The following is a 19,676-nucleotide window of genomic DNA, read 5'->3' on the forward strand; positions in this document are numbered from 1 at the left end:
ACACGCGTTGGTGCGCCGCAGCATTCGTCACCGGAAAAAATCATGGTGTCTCCTTCCTCTATTTTTTCCCGGTGTTTGTGTCGTCGGGAGGCTGCTCGGCGTGTGACGCCGAGGAGGGTTAGTCTGCCCCAACATTAGATTCACCATCAAATATATTTTCGCATCCTATGTTTGTTACTGTATATGTTCATATTTTTATATAAACTAAGCCAAATTTTATAAACTTTTTTTGGAAAAACTTCATAAAATTTCTTTTTTCGATTGAACAAAAATGTAATAAATAAACAAGTAAAAAATCCTTAAGAAATTCATTCATTCCTTTTTGTTTATTTCTCTGTGTGGTCTTGGTAATTTTAGGTTTTCCCTTTGTGTACGCCTACCATCTGGTACTTTATATTTTTCTTTTTTTCTCGAATATGCACAAGCGTGCATAGTTTATATTAAAGAGGGAGAATGGAGAAAGAGCCCCTCCATGTTGGCGTTACAAATTATATGAACTCAACTCTACGGCTACGCCGCCCCACTCCACAGCGAAATCCTATGAGTTACATTCTCGCTCTCACCCACCCTGGCACTTCCCCAATGGACACATCGCCCTTGCGGATCCCAGCCATCTTCCATGCTCTGCTCTCAACTTCAATCCTGGCAAGTATTCGCTGTACCGAAGGTGTGCACCCATCAAACACAATAGCGTTTCGGTGCTTCCATAGCTCCCACATCACGAGGATGGCCATCGCGTGCGCGTCCCTCGTGCTCTGGCCTGCATCGTTCATGTCATGGCACCATTCAGAGAGCGATCCCCCTTGCTGGTGCCCACGTTGCCTGCCCAAGGCCAGGACCAACCACGTTCCATACCTGCCGCGCAAACACACAATCCACCAGAAGGTACCCAATTGTCTCCTCCTCTTGATCGCATAAGGGGCACACCTCCATGTGATCAAGGCATCGCCGAGCAAGACGGTCTGAGGTCCAGCACCTGTTGCGCTGAGCTAGCCAAGCGAGAAACGACACTGGAGGGGCTCACGGTTATATCATTTTCTTAGATGAGCTCCTTTATCAGTTTTTTTTATGATCACCTCCTCCTTTATTCACTCATAGCAATGGTGGCATTGTTTACAATCAAGGGAGTAACCGCATCAGGCGCAAATTCCAGCCAAGAAATCGAAGGAGAAAATCTAGCTAGCCTAGCTAGTTCATGAGCTATCTGATTACTCTCTCTATTACAATGATCAAAGGTTATATGATTAAAATCTAGAGACATAAAATAGCAGCAATTGAACCATCAAGTAATGCTACGACCACCTTCGCTCTTTTATCAGTTGGTTGTATGGAATGCATCATGCGGACGGAAATCGGTGGAAAGAAAGTCACGTGCACGCGCTAGAGGACTGACGTCCGGGCATTACAAATGTCCTATGTTGAATTATTCGATGTAAACTTTGATCACATATTGTTACTAGTGGTCAGTAGTACTAATCAAACCGTAAATTAACTAATCAGCTGTCAATCGAATCTTCAACCGCAGTTCCTTATCTACCAAGTTCCTTAGGAGCAAGGGCATTGATCAGATAGGCCACAACCTTTGATATCAAATAAATAGTGCAAGAACATCTCTTAAACAAAAGGGACATCTCTATATAGCATGACCATCTCTAGCATACCGATTCAATCAAACCAGTCCCCTTGCACTGGCAACTGGCCTTTCTTCCCTCACTTGTCAAGAGAGAGAATGATCCTCAGTGTGCTGATGAGTCCAGCTTCAGTGCCATGGAGCTCCCTAGTATGCGGTACCCTCGGCTTTGTGCTTCTATGGGAGGCTAGCCGGTTGGTAGATTTGCTATGGTGGCGCCCGTGGTGGCTTAAGCGTGCCTTGCGTGCCCAGGGTCTCTGCGGCACGTCTTACCGCTTCCTCGTCGGAGATCTCATCGACTACGGGCGGCGGGACAAGGAGGCACGATCGAGGTCAATGCCTCTGCGCTGTCACAACATAGCCCCACTCTTCCCGCCGTTCCTCCACGACCTTGTCCGGGAGCATGAAAAGACATGTATATCTTCGTTGAGTGTGTTCCCCAAGGTCACCATCAGCGACCCTGACTTAGCCAAGGAAGTGTTGTCGAACAAGTTCGGCCACTTCGAGAAGCTCAAGTTTCCGGCTCTGTCTAGGCATCTTGCCCGAGGACTAGCGGCTTACGACGGCGAGAAATGGGTCAATCATAGAAGGATCCTTAACCCCGCATTCCATCTCGAGAAGCTCAAGGTATTTGTAGTCGTTTCGTATGAAGTGTTCAAGCATTGGCTTGCGAATTAAGTAAGCATTTGTTTTCTTTCAAACTTGTATTAAGTGTGTGACTGATCCTCCAAGCGCACATCATCAAATTGAATTTGCAGCTCATGATGCCAGCCTTGTCTACATGCTGCCAAGAGCTTGTCGGTAGATGGACGTGATCCCTTGGTTCAGACGGTAGCTATGAGTTGGATGTCTTCCCGGAGCTCCAAAGACTCACTGGAGATGTCATTTCTCGCACCGCATTTGGCAGTAACTACCTTGAAGGTGCCAGGGTTTTCCAGCTGCAATCCGAGCAAGTTGAACTCATTGTGGCCAGGCTAAAGAAGATTGTGCTTCCCGGTTACTTGTAAGTCAACACCTAGTAGTACTAGTAAGTTTCAAGATTCGATTTTCCTACCAGAAGAGAACTAATGGGACAATATGCATATCTAGTATAAAACCAGCATTAATAAAGACCGTAGTACTGATTTAGAGTAACACCGGAGATCATGTTTTATCGATCTAAGGTCCTCTATTTTAAGTAATGAGAGTAAATTATTCTGTGATTTGTAAATGTGCAATATGATTGATTTAGTACCGTTGTTCAGCAGTGTGCGCTAATAATTTATTGGGGTATTAACAGGTCCTTGCCGACCAAAAACAATAGAAGGATGCATCAAATTAATAATGAAATTGAATCCATTCTACATGGTCTAATTGAAAAAAGAATGCAAGCTATGCAAGAAGGAGAAAATACCAATGATGACTTGCTCGGCTTGATGCTTGAGTCAAACATGAGGACCTCGGATGACAATGGCCAATCCATCTCAGGAATGACCATTAAAGAGGTCATGGAGGAATGCAAGTTGTTATATCTTGCTAGGACAGAAACAACATCAATACTGCTCACATGGACAATGATCGTACTAAGTATGCATCCAGAGTGGCAGGACCGTGCAAGGGAGGAGGTCATTAGCTTATTTGGAAAAAACAAACTTGAGTATGAAGGCGTTAACCGACTCAAAACAGTGAGTGGTGTTTTGTTTACTTGATTCCATTGTTACAATGGGATATAAAATTGGATATATAAATCTTGCAATTTATACATACCTACGCAAGTGACCACGATTCTTTACGAGGTACTCCGATTGTACTCGCCTGCCGGTGGGTTCATCCGAAAAATGTACAAGGAGATGAAGATTGGTGACATCACATACCCTGTTGGTGTCCTCATCGAGCTTCCTGTGTTGCAGATGAACCACGACCCACACATATGGGGAAGCGATGTTCATGAGTTCAAGCCAGAGAGGTTCGCCAACGGGATCTCTAAGGCGTCCAAGTATCCCGGTGCATTCCTACCATTCAGTTGGGGGCCACGGATTTGCATTAGCCAACAATTTGCCATGCTTGAGGGCAAGATGGCATTGTGCATGATTCTTCAATGCTTTGAGTTTGAGCTTGCGCTCATGCAGTGGATAACAGTAGAGTGATGTGTCCGACACATGGCGCACAAATCAACCTCACGGCAATTTAATCATCATGCATAGTAATATAATATATACATGTTGTTCACTATCAGTTGCCATGTACCTAAACATATAATTAGGCACTAAAATATCGACGAGTTTGTATTTCATGTGAACCAACCATTTTGTCTTTATTATTAAAGTTGAGTTGATGGTTTTCGCTGGTGTGTCACCTCCCACCCGCTCCTCCACGTGTATGCTTGCTCCTTGACACTTAACACGCACAAGGGCCTTGCCCATCAAAAATTCACACATGTGTTTTATGCCTTCATCTATGTGAAGTAAAAAGGTAAATGATGGAATGATTGCTTTCATTGATAAATTTGGGATACATATACCATGAGTACAAAGGTGGTTACAAAGGAGGCAATTGTCAAAAGTGGCAACTGGCATAGCACGGATTAACCCTTTAACTAACATGATTAATTAATTCCTAACACTCCTGCTAATCAATGCTTATCTTTATGAATATGCATCATCTTGATAAATACTCCTCCTTGTATGTGTTTGCCTTCGAGAATGTTCATCGTCATCTTCTGTTTGCTGGAAAGAAGGATCATCATCTTCATCTTGAGAAAATTTTCTTTAAAAATCCAGTGGAAATATGAGGAGAATAGTATTTGATATATTGTGAAAACTCATTTAAACCCTGTGGGAAAAATAAGGAGCAAATGATAGAACATATAATGATTATTTTCTCTTGATAACTCATGCGAGAAAACCTTTGAAAATAGAGAAAACTCATTGGTGAGTGTAAAGAACAATAAATATGTTCCGTGTATTTACTTTAAAAAATCAAGGAGGAAAATTAGGAAGTATGATATATGATCGTAGACATTGCCTTATTAAAACCATTATGAGAAACCCTAAGAGAAAAACTCATAAACGAAAAGAGCACAAAATGATATGCCATTGAAAACTCTTTAAAACCCCAGTGAGAAAAATATAAGGAGAAAGTGATATGACATATGTCAACGCTTGTATTTGTATTGTCTCATTAAAAACCTAAATAAGAAACCATCAGGGAAAAAGCATGGATGGAAAAGAGTACAATATATGCATGAGGATTGTGAACGTGTTATAATTTGGTACTTTACTCCCTACTGAAATTTGCAAATTTTAGGATTGTCTCGTACCAATTCTAGGGAAATGATTATGGAATATAGAAGTTGCTATTGACAATGTGAAATATTTGTTAGATGTTAACAATATTTTTGGGCAAATTATCTGCTCACTTTGGAATAATTCATGGGGTAAAAAAATTATGAGTAACTTTCATTCTAGTGTTGCTCTTCATATAACCCATATGTATTTCAACAATACAACTGCTATTATCTTGCTAGATAATATATTATGTGATTTTGATGAATCTTAGCCACATGATTTTGAGTGTGGTCAATCATTATGCCAAGTCATGCACAATTTTCAATGATTCATACAACATAACTGTTTCAGAACGATTAGTGAAAGTAGTCATTGGAGTCTGTTTAGATGACCTGTATGAAAAAACTATTCCAGTGAATTATGTGTAAGATTCGACATTGTTGGGATCACAAAAGTGGATAGTATATAACAATATAGCATACCATGGTCATATTTTGATTCTACTATTAGTACTAATCAAGACACATTCTGAGTTGGAGATACCAGATGATATCCCTTACATCAACCATAAACCTTGTTAGGGGTTTACACTCTGATCAAATTGATAGCAAATATAGTGTAAGACCTGACATAGTTTGTATTGATATGAGTGCTAGAATGTTATTGAGATATGGAACTTCACGTCCTAATATCACATAATTAGTACCCCTAGGCCTTGATAGATTTATACCATTGTGAGGGATAGTATAACCATAGTTGTTTATGATTGATTACGGCGTCTTGGTCTAGGGGTCTCTCACCATATCGGTTCCCAGCCTGGTGGGCCAGGTTGAGGACCCCTAGGTTGGTTCGGTCCTAGGCCACATTAGGCGGCCCATGACATGCCCTACAAAGAGGATTCAAGGAGTCTTGCCGTTCAAGACAAGGAAACCGTATGCGTGGAGGACTCCTTTCCACCGACATAGCCAACTAGGACTCCAGTATCTTATATAAGCCGCAGACGGGCTAGTCTACAAAACACATCTTAGACAACTTAGGACCCCTTGGTATTCAGCTGTACTTTGTACACACACCAACACAATGTATACGAGCAGGAGTAGGGTATTATCTCCACCATGAGAGTCCAAAATTGTATAAAATCTAACTCCATGTTACCATTCGACCGAATCGCTTGGTTAAGAAACCTTGATGAGGGATCTGCCGAATTTAACTCCGATAGTGGTGGCCCATGCAGGTCCCGCTAGTTGAACTCAGAGGCTTGATGGGAGCTTAGATTAGATCATGATCTACATGTCAAGACAGAACTTCATCTTCGATGCGATCTTGTTTGTCGCTGACTCAGTTTGCTGCCTCGGTCATGTCAAGAACTGCACCCCAGTCCGGATTGCCAAAAATTGGATGAGCTTCTTCATCAAAATAAACTCCAACCTCTACCGAGATCATGAAAAAAATCATCCATGGAGCTCAAGAGCTCAACGTCAACATTGCTATCGTGCGGCCATGCAATATGGCATGAATGACGAAATCTTTTATATCGGGCGTGCCTTCACAAGCATCATTTCACCTATCCCTTTGGTGGGATTGTGCAGAACTGAGTCTACAACAACCCTATAAACTTTTGTTGCGATCCAACGGTGGAATCTCTTGCTACCTTTGGAAGATCCAACTGTTCAGATTGTCATGAGTTTGGAAGAAGGAGGCCAACAGCCAACTCTGACATCCTTTGGAAGATCCAACTGTTCAGATTGTGTGAAATTTTCATGGTTGCGACCTCTCAAATTTAAGCTTGATCTGATGGTTCAAACTCCGGGAAACACCCCAAGAGTGCATCAATTTGTGAATGTTTTTTTGCACGAAAACAAATCTGACACATCTTCATCTTTCTTCATCAACAGACTATTAAATGGTCCCTATAACACTTGTACTCCTCCGGACCAGAGAAGGAGCAACAGAAGGACCTTGAGCCTCCAGCCCCGGCTGATCCAACCGCTAGTTGCACCGACACAATTGATTCGTGCCAGACAGATTCCAACGTCAGTCAGACGCACTCCTCCCATGAGAAATAGAGAGCCGTGCAGATGGTCATTTCCTCCTTTGGCCTGCATGGGACAACTCCTCACTCGGCGGATCATGAGTGGTCAGAGTCAGATCCGTTGCCTATCATGCCAAAGAGGGCTGGAAATCGCTAGAAGGGAGCTCGGGGCTGAGCGAAGTGTAGTGAGTAGGGTTTGGCCCAGGGATTGGATGGGGACGAATATATGTGGGGTCGGGGTGGGCCAGCGTGGGCCGGATCCGAGGTGGTGGACACACCCGGGCCTCCCCATACCCACCTCGGATTTGGGCTAGATATGAGGGGTGTTGATCAGCCCGAACATTTGGGGCCGGTATGAGGCGTCTGTTTGGGTTGGTTTTTTAATCGGTCAATGACTGAGCCGTCCGCCTGAGCGTATAGGGGGGAGCGCAACTATAGATGTTTGTAAGTTGCTCCCATTATGGACAGCCTTATGGCATCTCCTGAAGGAAATATGCCCTAGAGGGAATAATAAAGTTGTTATTTATATTTCTTTATATCATGATAAATGTATATTATTCATGCTAGAATTATATTAACCGGAAACTTAGTACATGTGTGGATACATAGACAAACAGAGCGTCCCTAGTATGCCTCTACTAGACTAGCTCGTTGATCAAAGATGGTTAAGTTTCCTAACCATAGACATGTGTTGTCATTTGATGATTGGGATCACATAATTAGAGAATGATGTGATGGACAAGAGCCATCCGTTAGCTTAGCATTTATCATCGTTTAGTTTTACTGCTATTGCTTTCATCATTACTTATACATGTTCCTCTGACTATGAGATTATGTGACTCCCGAATATCGGAGGAACACCTTGTGTGCTATCAAACGTCATAATGTAACTGGGTGATTATAAAGATGCTCTACAGATGTCTCCGATGGTGTTTGTTGAGTTGGCATAGATCGAGATTAGGATTTTCACTCCGTGTATCGAAGAGGTATCTCTGGGCCCTCTCGGTAATGCACTATTGGGGAACGCAGTAATTTCAAAAAAATTCCTACGCACACGCAAGATCATGGTGATGCATAGCAATGAGAGGGGAAAGTGTTGTCTACGTACCCTCGTAGACCGTAAGCGGAAGCGTTATGACAACGCGGTTGATGTAGTCCTACGTCTTCACGATCGACCGATCCTAGTACCGAAAGTACGGCACCTCCGCGATCTGCACACGTTTGGCTCAGTAACGTCCCACGAACTCACGATCCAGCAGGGTGTCGAGGGAGAGCTTCATCAGCACAACGGCGTGATGACGGTGATGATGATGCTACCGGAACAGGGCTTTGCCTAAGCACCGCTACGATACGACCGAGGTGGATTATGGTGGAGGGGGGCACCGCACACGGCTGGAAACAATCAACTTCTGTTTCTATGGGGTGCCCCCTCCCCCGTATATAAAGGAGTGGAGGAGGGGAGGGCTGGCCCTCTCTATGGCGCGCCCCAAGGGGGATTCCTACTCCTAGTAGGAGTAGGTTTCCCCCCTTCCCTGGATGGAGTAGGAGAAGAAGGAAGGGGAAGAGGGAGAGAAGGAAAGAGGGGGGCGCCGCCCCCTCCCTAGTCCAATTCGGACCAGCCCATGGGGGGCACATAGCCACCCCTTGAGGCCCTTCCCTCCTTTCCCTTATGGCCCATTAAGGCCCATTACTTCCCCGGCGAATTCTCGTAACTCTCTGGTACTCCGAAAAATACCTGAATCACTCGGAACCTTTTCGATGTCTGAATATAGCCTTCCAATATATCGATCTTTACGTCTCGACCATTTCGAGACTCCTTGTCATGTCCGTGATCTCATCCGGGACTCCAAACAACCTTTGGTACATCAAATCACATAACTCATAATACAAATCGTCATTGAACGTTAAGCGTGCAGACCCTACGGGTTCGAGAACTATGTAGACATGACCGAGACACATCTCTGGTCAATAACCAATAGCAGAACCTGGATTCTCATATTGGCTCCAACATATTCTACGAAGATCTTTATCGATCAAACCGCATAAGAACATACGTTGTTCCCATTGTCATCAGTATTTCACTTACCCGAGATTTGATCGTCGGTATCATCATACCTGGTTCAATCTCGTTACCGACAAGTCTCTTTACTCGTTCCGTAATGCATCATCCTGCAACTAACTCATTAGTCACATTGCTTGCAAGGCTCATAGTGATGTACATTACCGAGAGGGCCCAGAGATACCTCTCCGATAGACGGAGTGAGAAATCCTAATCTCGATCTAGGCCAACTCAACAAACACCATCGGAGACACCTGTAGAGCATCTTTATAATCACCCAATTATGTTGTGATATTTGATAGCACACAAGGTGTTCCTCCGGTATTCGGGAGTTGCATAATCTCATAGTCAGAGGAACATGTATAAGTCATGAAGAAAGCAGTAGCAATAAAACTAAACGATCATTATGATAAGCTAGCGGATGGGTCTTGTCCATCACATCATTCTCTAATGATGTGATCCCATTCATCAAATGACAACACAAGTCCATGGCTAGGAAACTTAACCATCTTTGATTAACGAACTAGTCAAGTAGAGGCATACTAGGGACACACTGTTTGTCTATGTATCCACACATGTACTAAGTTTCCGGTTAATACAATTCTAGAATGAATAATAAACATTTATCATGATATAAGGAAATATAAATAACAACTTTATTATTGCCTCTAGGGCATATTTCCTTTAGTCTCCCACTTGCACTAGAGTCAATAATCTAGTTTACATCGTCATGTGATTTAACACCAATAGTTCACATCTCTATGTGATTAGTTCACATCTCCATGTGACTAACACCAAAAGGGTTTACTAGAGTCAATAATCTAGTTCACATCGCTATGTGATTAACACCCAAAGAGTGATCATGTTTTGCTTGCAAGAGAAATTTAGTCAACGGGTCTGCCACATTCAGAGTCGTATGTATTTTGCAAATTTTCTATGTCTACAATGCTTTGCACAAAGCTACTCTAGCTAATTACTCCCACTTTCAATATGTATCTAGATCGAGACTTAGAGTCATCCAGATCAGTGTCAAAGCTTGTGTCGACGTAACTCTTTACGACAAACTCTTTGTCACCTCCATAATCGAGAAACATTTCCTTATTCCACTAAGGATATTTTTGACCGCTGTCTAGTGATCCACTCCTTGCCAAACTTATGGTGAGGTACACAATAGGTCTGGTACACAGCATAGCATACTTTATAGAACCTATGACTGAGGCATAGGGAATGACTTTGCATTCTCATTCTATTTTCTGCCGTGGTCGGGTTTTGAGTCTTTACTCAACTTCACACCTTGTAACACAGGCAAGAACTCCTTTAACTGTTCTATTTTGAACTACTTCAAAATCTTGTCAAGGTATGTACTCATTGAAAATATATCAAGCGTCTTGATCTATCTCTATAGATCTTGATGCTCAATATGTAAGTAGCTTCACCGAGGTCTTTCTTTGAAAAACTCCTTTCAAACACTCCTTTATGCTTTCTAGAAAATTCTACATTATTTCCAATCAACAATATGCATTCACATATACTTATCAGAAATGTTGTAGTGCTCCTACTCACTTTCTTGTAAATACAGGCTTCACCGCAAGTCTGTATAAAACCATATGCTTTGATCACTTTATCAAAGCATATATTCCAACTCCGAGATGCTTGCACCAGTCCATAGACGGATCGTTGGAGCTTGCTCACTTTGTTAGCACCTTTAGGATCGACAAAACCTTCTGGTTGCATCATATACAACTCTTCTTTAAGAAATCCATTAAGAAATGTAGTTTTGACATTCATTTGCCAGATTTCATAAAATGCGGCAACTTCTAACATGACTCGGACAGACTTTTAAGCATCAATACGAGTGAGAAAAACTCATCATAGTCAACACCTTGAACTTGTCAAAAACATTTTGTGACAATTCGAGCTTTGTAGATAGTAACACTACTATCAGTGTCTGTCTTCCTCTTGAAGATCCATTTATTCTCAATGGCTTGCCGATCATCGGGCAAGTTCACCAAAGTCCACACTTTGTTCTCATACATGGATTCTATCTCAGATTTCATGTCCTTAAGCCATTTGTCGGAATCTGGGCTCATCATCGCTTCCTCATAGTTCGTAGGTTCATCATGGTCTAGTAACATGATTTCCAGAATAGGATTACCGTACCACTTTGTTACGGATCGTACTCTGGTTGACCTACGAGGTTTGGTAGTAACTTGATCTGAAGTTTCATGATCATCATCATTAACTTCCTCACTAATTGGTGTAGGTATCACTAGAACTGATTTCAGTGATGAGCTACTTTCCAATTTGAGAGAAGGTACAATTACCTCATCAAGTTCTACTTTCCTCCCACTCACTCCTTCCGAGAGAAACTCCTTCTCTAGAAAGGATCCATTCTTAGCAACAAAGATCTTGCCTTCGGATATGTGATAGAAGGTGTACCCAACAGTTTCTTTTGGGTATTCTATGAAGACGCACTTCTCCGATTTGGGTTTGAGCTTATCAGGCTGAAACTTTTTAACATAAGCATCCTAACCCCAAACATTAAGAAACGACAACTTGGGTTTCTTGCTAAACCATAGTTCATACGATGTCATCTCAACAGATTTAGATAGTGCCCTATTTAACGTGAATGTAGTTGTCTCTAATGCATAACCCGAAAATGATAGTGGTAATCGGTAAGAGACATCATAGATTGCACCATATCCAATAAAGTATGATTACAACGTTCGGAAACACCATTATGATGTGGTGTTCGAGGTGGCGTGAGTTGCAAAACTATTCCACATTGTTTCAAATGAAGACCAAACTCGTAACTCAAATATTCGCCTCCGTGATCAGATCGTAGAAACTTTATTTTCTTGCTACGATGATTTTCCACTTCACTCTGAAATTCTTTGAACTTTTCAAATGTTTCAGACTTATGTTTCATTAAGTAGATATACCCATATCTTCTCAAATCATCTGTGAAGGTCAGAAAATAATGATACCCACTGCGAGCCTCAACACTCATCGGATTGCATACATCAGTATGTATTATTTCTAATAAGTCAGTTGCTTGCTCCATTGTTCCGGAGAATGGAGTTTTAGTCATCTTGCCCATGAGGCATGGTTCGCAAGCATAAAATGATTCATAATCAACTGATTCCAAAAGCCCATCAGCATGGAGTTTCTTCATGCGCTTTACATCAATATGACCTAAACAGCAGTGCCACAAATATGTTGCACTATCATTATCAACTTTGCATCTTTTGGCATCAATATTATGAATATGTGTATCACTACAATCGAGATTCAATAAACCATTCACCATGGGTGTATGACACACAGAAGGTTTTATTCATGTAAATAGAATAACAATTATTCTTTGACTTAAATGAATAATCGTATTACAATAAACATGATCCAATCATATTATGCTCAACGCAAACACCAAATAACATTTATTTTAGGTTCAACACTAATCCCGAAGGTAAAGGGAGTGTGCGATGGTGATCTTATCAACCTTGGAATTACTTCCAACACACATTATTGATGAAGCTATGAACCTAGGGTAGGGTCATGGACCTGCCCTAACCGCCCTACCCAAGGACATCTCTAGAAGAAATCGCCTTTCGATCGACTTGGAGGTGTTCCACTCGACAGACTCGAATACACTCGACCAAGAAGCAATTACTCGACCAAGATCCAACCACTCGACGGCCAGGAGACCTAAAGTCACTCCGCACGCTAACGGTCGGTCATTAAGTAGCTTTTATGGTCATCATAGCACTTTATTACTAGCGTTATCAGTAACGCCCTGCCTTGATGTACATTGAACCCTTCGCAACGTGGGTTGGCCGGGGTCCTGGCGCACTCTATATAAGCCACCCCCCTCCTCCGAGACAAGGGTTCACACCTCTGTAACTCATACACACATAATCCAGTCGACCGCCTCCGGGCTCCGAGACGTAGGGCTTTTACTTCCTCTGAGAAGGGCCTGAACTCGTAAACCCTGCGTCCTTACAACCTCTCCATAGCTAAGACCTCGCCTCTCCATAGTTACCCCCTACATTACTGTCAGACTTAGAACCACGACAGTTGGCGCCCACCGTGGGGCAAGTGTTTAAGCGTTTTGTTGGAGGAGTTGCGATCTTTTCCGACCCGAATCATCATGGTTTTCGACGGAGTTTTGGTGGAGGGCCGTGAGATCCGTCTCAGCACGCTCATGTTCATCGCCGACGACTCCGCCTAGCTTCAGGAGGCTCCGCTCGACGTGGACGCACTCCCTGTCCGCGAGGCAACGCACTTTAGCGCATGCGTCCGCGGCATTCTCCTTCGGCAACCGTCGACCCCCTACTGGTTGGCTCCTGTGTTGTCCTCCCTCCCCGTTTCCTGCCGGCGCAAGCGCTCCGGTCGGTCGAGACTTCAGCGGTGGGTGAGACACGCGGTGGCCCGTCAGTCGGCCATCCCTCAAGTCGCGGCGATCGAGCCCGACGAATCCCTCCACGGCCTGTTTGACTGGCTCTGAAGAGACTGCTTCCGAGTGCGACAGCAGCGATCCGGCGGCAGAGGTTCTGATGGTCGACGGACCGCCCAATCCCCCCGGTTTTACCCGCACCGACAGAGGCGCGGGAGGAGGCGACCCGTCGCGTCTCCATGAAGAGTATCTTCCCGAGCCTCTCATGTCGCTGCAGAGAGAAGAACTCCGCCACCAGAACATGGATGCACTGCACACTCCTATCGTCGGAGAAACCCCCGAGGCTCGCGCCTTGGAAGACGCGCGCCTGGCAAACTTGGCCGAGCGCACTCGACTGGAGAACCTCCAGCGAGCACTCGACGAGCGTGCGCGACAACGGGTTCCCGAATCCAGTCGACGTCAACTCTTCCCGCCCCCACAGGTATATTGAACTCCGATTCAGAATTTCGCAGCTGCTGCCCGTATAGCGGAGTCGATTCAGCCTTCCCAGTCGGAGGCTGGCAGAGGCTTGCTGCAGATCAGAGCATTACTCCGGGCAGCAGGAGATCAGAATTCCGCTATTTCTCAGTCACGAAACAGGATTCACAGCAGATCTGTTGCCGCAGACACAGTCCAGTCGGCTCACAGCCTGAGATCGCCCCCGAGGCGTGAGGGACGTGGAGACCGGCGTGACCAGTATGGGAACCATGAGCAGTATGATCATCGAGTCGATCGTGACGGTTGACGTCGAGTGCCCACGCCTCCCCCGAGGAGCGGGTCGTATGTGCCTCACCAGCAGGATGACAGACGCCCTCATAGTGGTGGGCGAAGGATTCCAGTCGACCCTAGAGGGCCAGGCTTTGACGCGAGATCCATTCTCGTCTAGGGTTTGGTCGACAGGAACAGGGCTCACCGAGAAGGTCATGACAGAGATGCACCTATCAGCAGCAGAGTACATGTTTCGGGGCCAGAGTGCTTTAGTAGGGCCATCAGGGCCGCTGTGATTCCTCCCAATTTCAGGTTGGCGACTGGAGTCAGTAAGTTCACTGGCGAGTCCAAGCCCGATACTTGGCTTGAGGACTACCGAGTGGCCGTCCAGATTGGCGGCGGCAATGATGAAGTGGTCATGAAGCACCTGCCTCTCATGTTGGAGGGCTTGGTCAGAGCGTGCCTAAACCAGTTAGCACCTAGCAGCATTTACACTTGGGAAGATCTCTCTCGAGTGTTCGTCACCACATTTGAAGGCACATGCAAGCGACCGGCAGGACTGACGGAACTGCGGTCCTGTGTGCAAAAGCCGAATGAAACTTTGAGGGATTACATCCAGAGATGGATCACGTTACATCACTCAGTGGAGAATGTGCCTGACCACCAAGCAGTTTGTGCCTTCAAGGAAGGCGTCAAGTACAGAGAACTGAATTTGAAATTCGGTCGAACCGGAGATATGTCCCTGAATCGGATGATGGAGATTGCCACCAAGTACGCTAACGGCGAAGATGAGGATCGACTCAGGAGTGGCAAGCTCAAGTCAGTCGCCCAAGAAACCGGAGGCAATTCCAGTCGGAAACAGAAGCGGAAAGCCGAGCCAGCGGCTCCCGGGGAAGCCTTAGCTTTGGCCCAAGGAAAGTCTAAAGGGAAACCTAAAGGGCCTTGGAACCCCAAAAAGGTTAAAGACTAGGAGGGAAATGATGTGTTGGACTTACCATGTCTCGTCCACACGAAGAAAGATGAAGAGGGTAATTTTATTTACCCGAAACATACCACTCGGCAGTGTCGACTCTTGATCCAGCAGTTCCAGGGCAAGCAGCCCAAGGGTAAAGAAAAGGAGTCAGACAAGGTTGAAGACAAAGAGGACAGTGATGATGGATACCCTCAAGTCAATTCCACCCTGATGATTTTTGCTGATGTTGAGAGCAAAAGTCGACTGAAAGTTATTAACCGAGAGGTGAATATGGTTGCTCCAGCGACACCTAGTTACCTGAAATGGTCTCAGACTGCCATAACATTCGACCAGTTCGACCACCCAACGCACATCACCACCCCTGGGAGGCAAGCTTTGGTGGTCGACCCAGTCATTGAAGGCACTCGACTGCCCAAAGTCCTGATGGATGGTGGTAGTGGTTTGAACATATTATACACTGAGACGTTGAAGGGGATGGGCATTCCGATGTCCAGACTCAGTGCCAGCAACATGAGTTTCCATGGAGTCATTCCTGGGAAGAAGGCTGAATCACTCGGCCAGATTGCTCTTGATGTGGTTTTCGGTGATTCCAAGAATTACCGCAAAGAAAAATTGACATTTGAAGTTGTAGACTTCCAGAGTGCCTATCACGCTATTTTGGGCAGGCCGGCTTATGCACGCTTCATGGCCCGACCATGTTACGTGTATCTCAAATTGAAGATGCCTGGCCCCAAAGGTGTGATCACCATTACGGACAATCGGAAGAAAGCGGAAGAATGTTTTCAGAAGGGTTCGAAGATCACCGACGCACAGATGGCAGTGGTGGAGTTGCAGGAATACCAGAAGACTGCAAACCCGAGTGATCTGTTGCGAGCCAAGAAGCCTGCTACAGAGTCAGCTTTCCAGTCGACTGGCGACACGAAGACAGCTCACATCCACCCGACCGACCCCAGCGCCGCCCCAGCTCATATCTCGACAACACTCGACTCCAAATAGGAAGAAGCGCTCATCCAGTTCCTCCGTGAGAACTGGGACATCTTCGCATGGAAGCCTTCTGACATGCCAGGTCTTCCCAGGGAGCTGGCTGAGCATCGCCTGAGAGTCGACTCGAAAGTAAAACCTGTCAAGGAACATCTTCGACGGTCTGCCGTCCAAAAGAGAAAAGCTATTGGCGAAGAGGTGGCCCGGCTCTTAGCAGCGAAGTTCATCCGAGAAATCTACCACTCCGAGTGGCTCGCCAACGTTGTCATGGTCCCCAAGAAGGACAAGTCACTTCGCATGTGCATTGACTTTAAACATATCAATCGGGCCTGCCCGAAAGATCATTTTCCTCTCCCCCGCATCGACCAGATAGTCGACTTGACTGCGGGATGTGAGCGACTGTCTTTCTTAGACGCCTATTCCGGGTACCATCAGATCCGTCTGTATGGACCTGACGAGATCAAGACAGCTTTCATCACTCCATTCAGGTGCTTCTGTTATGTTACCATGCCGTTCGGCCTCAAGAATGCCGGAGCCACATTCATGAGGATGATTCAGAAGTGTTTACTCACTCAAATCAGTCGGAACGTGGAAGCATACATGGATGATATTGTGGTCAAGTCACGGAAGGGTTCCGACCTGCTAACTGACCTTGTTGAAACCTTTGCCAACCTCAGGAGGTATGATATCAAGCTTAATCCATCAAAGTGTACATTCGGAGTCCCTGGCGGAACGTTACTCGGTTTTCTCGTTTCCAAACGGGGAATCGACGCCAATCCAGAAAAAGTTGGCACTATACTCCGAATGAAAAGCCCTGTGCGAGTGCACGACATCCAGAAGCTTACTGGTTGTTTGGCCGCCCTAAGTCGATTCATATCTCGTCTCGGTGAAAAGGCATTACCTCTTTACCGATTGATGAAGAAGTCCGACAAGTTCGAGTGGACTCCCGAAGCTGATGCAGCGTTTGCAGAGCTCAAAGCTCTGCTCTCCACCCAGCCGGTGCTTGCTACCCCAATCAGCAAAGAGCCTTTGCTGCTTTACATTGCAGCCACATGACAAGTCGTCAGTATGGTACTTACGGTCGAGCGGGAAGAAGAAGGGAAAACCTTCAAAGTTCAGCGCCTAGTATATTATATTTCTAAAGTCTTGACCCCATCGAAGCAAAGATATCCTCACTATCAGAAGCTTGTATATGGGATTTATATGACCACCAAGAAAGTTGCTCACTACTTCTTTGATCATTCCATTACAGTCGTCAGTGACGCTCCATTATCAGAGATCCTGCATAACAGGGATGCAACTGGTCGAGTGGCAAAATGGGCGATTGAACTCCTTCCCCTTGATATCAAGTTTGAGGCAAAGAAAGCTATCAAGTCCCAAGCAATCGTAGATTTCGTCGCCGAGTGGATTGAACAGCAGCTACCGACTCAGATTCACTCGGAGCATTGGACTATGTTTTTCGACGGCTCCAAGATGCTGAGTGGTTCCGGTGCCGGAGTGGTGTTGGTCTCCCCCAGAGGAGATAAACTCAGATATGTTCTTCAAATACATTTTGATTCCTCCAATAACGAGGCAGAATATGAAGCACTTTTATATGGGTTGCGCATGGCCATCTCACTCGGCGTCCGTCGCCTCATGGTCTATGGCGACTCAGATTTGGTGGTTAATCAGGTGATGAAGGAGTGGGATGTCAGAAGTCCAGCCATGACTGGTTATTGCAATGCAGTGAGAAAGCTGGAGAAGAAATTCGAGGGGTTAGAGCTTCATCACATACCCCGACTGAAAAATCAAGCAGCTGATGATTTGGCAAAAATAGGTTCCAAAAGAGAAGCCATTCCCGGCAATGTGTTTTTGGAACACATCCACACACCATCAATCCAGGAGGATCCCTTCACGGAAGAGGCCCCGCAGCCAAAAAGCGCCACGGATCCGACTGAAGTTGAAGTTCCAGCTGTGGTCGATCTGATAATGGAAGTGCTGGTTATCACTCCCGTCTGGACAGAACCATACATCGCGTACATCCTAAGGAAAGAACTCCCAGAAGACGAGGAAGAGGCTTGACAGATCGTCCGTCGATCCAAGGCCTTTACAGTCATAAAGGGACAGTTATATAGGGAAAGCGCGACTGGGGTCGGCCAGAAGTGTATCACACCAGAAGAAGGTCAGATGATCCTTAACGATATCCACTCGGGGACCTGTGGCCATCATGCGTCCTCTCGGACCATTGTGGCTAAAGCATACCGAGCGGGGTTCTACTGGCCAAGGGCCAATGAGATGGCTAAAGAGATAGTCGACAAATGTGAAGGGTGTCAGTATTACTCCAATATGCCGCACAAGCCCGCATCAGCCTTGAAAACCATTCCACTCGTCTGGCCCTTCGCTGTTTGGGGGCTGGACATGGTTGGGCCACTGAGAACAGGCAGGAGCGGCTTCACTCATGTGCTGGTAGCAGTCGATAAGTTCACCAAATGGATTGAAGCCAAGCCTATCAAGAATCTCGATGCTTGCACCGCTATCAGTTTCATCAGAGAGTTGATATTCAGATATGGAGTTCCGCACAGTATCATCACGGACAATGGATCAAACTTCGATTCCGACAAGTTTAGGGCCTTTTGCGCCTCTCAGGGCACTCGGGTCGACTATGCTTCGGTCGCTCACCCCCAGTAGAATGGACAAGCAGAAAGGGCAAATGGCCTAATTCTCAAAGGACTGAAACCCCGATTGATGTGCGATCTCAAGCACGCACAGGTGCATGGGTCGACGAGCTCCCATCAGTCCTTTGGGGATCGAGGACAACCCCGAATCAATCAACCGGAAGAACCCCATTCTTTCTGGTCTACGGAGCCGAGGCAGTCTTACCGAGTGACCTGCTTCACAATGCTCCTAGAGTCGAGCTCTACTCAGAACATGAAGCAGAACAAGCCCGACAGGATGCAGTCGACCTCCTAGAAGAAGAAAGAGAAATGCCCCTGATCCGATCGACCATCTGTCAGCAAGACTTGCGTCGATTCCATGCCAGAAACGTGAAGAACCGAGCCTTCCAAGAAGGAGACTTAGTCCTTCGAGTGGATCAGCAGAAACCACACAAGCTTGCTCCTACTTGGGAAGGCCCCTTCATAGTCACCAGAGTCCTCCACAATGGAGCATACCACCTCTACAATGTCGATCGCCAGATTGATGAGCCACGAGCCTGGAATGCGGAGCTACTCCATCCCTTTTATACTTGAATTCTCACTCGGACGAGATGTAATAAGAAAAACTCCTGTAGTTTATTTATCAAAGACAAGAGCGTTATAATTTTCCCAGTGATTATTATTGTTTTTGTTTGCGTAAGAAATCCCCCAGTGGGTGTCTTAGCTGTGAATCTGCTTCGCCTAAGTTTGTAAAAATCCTACCGAGTGGAGAGCAGTCCTCCCACTCGGGGGCTTAGCTGCAGTCCAGTACTCGCCTAAGTTCTCTCACTTGAGGACTTAGCTGCAGTCAGGCACTCGCCTAAGTTTGTAAAAATCCTACCGAGTGGAGAGCAATCCTCCCACTCGGGGGCTTAGCTGCAGTCCAGTACTCGCCTAAGTTCCCTCACTTGAGGATTTAG

General features: G+C 45.6%; 1 pseudogene; it reads left to right on the forward strand.

The window, feature by feature from the left end:
- The first annotated feature begins 1,729 nt into the window (after nt 1–1,729).
- Nucleotides 1,730–3,756, forward strand: LOC119359235 (annotated as a pseudogene).
- Nucleotides 3,757–19,676: the final 15,920 nt, after the last annotated feature.

The sequence above is a fragment of the Triticum dicoccoides genome, chromosome 2A, assembly GCF_002162155.2.
Source record: "Triticum dicoccoides isolate Atlit2015 ecotype Zavitan chromosome 2A, WEW_v2.0, whole genome shotgun sequence".
NCBI classification, from domain to species: domain Eukaryota; kingdom Viridiplantae; phylum Streptophyta; class Magnoliopsida; order Poales; family Poaceae; genus Triticum; species Triticum dicoccoides.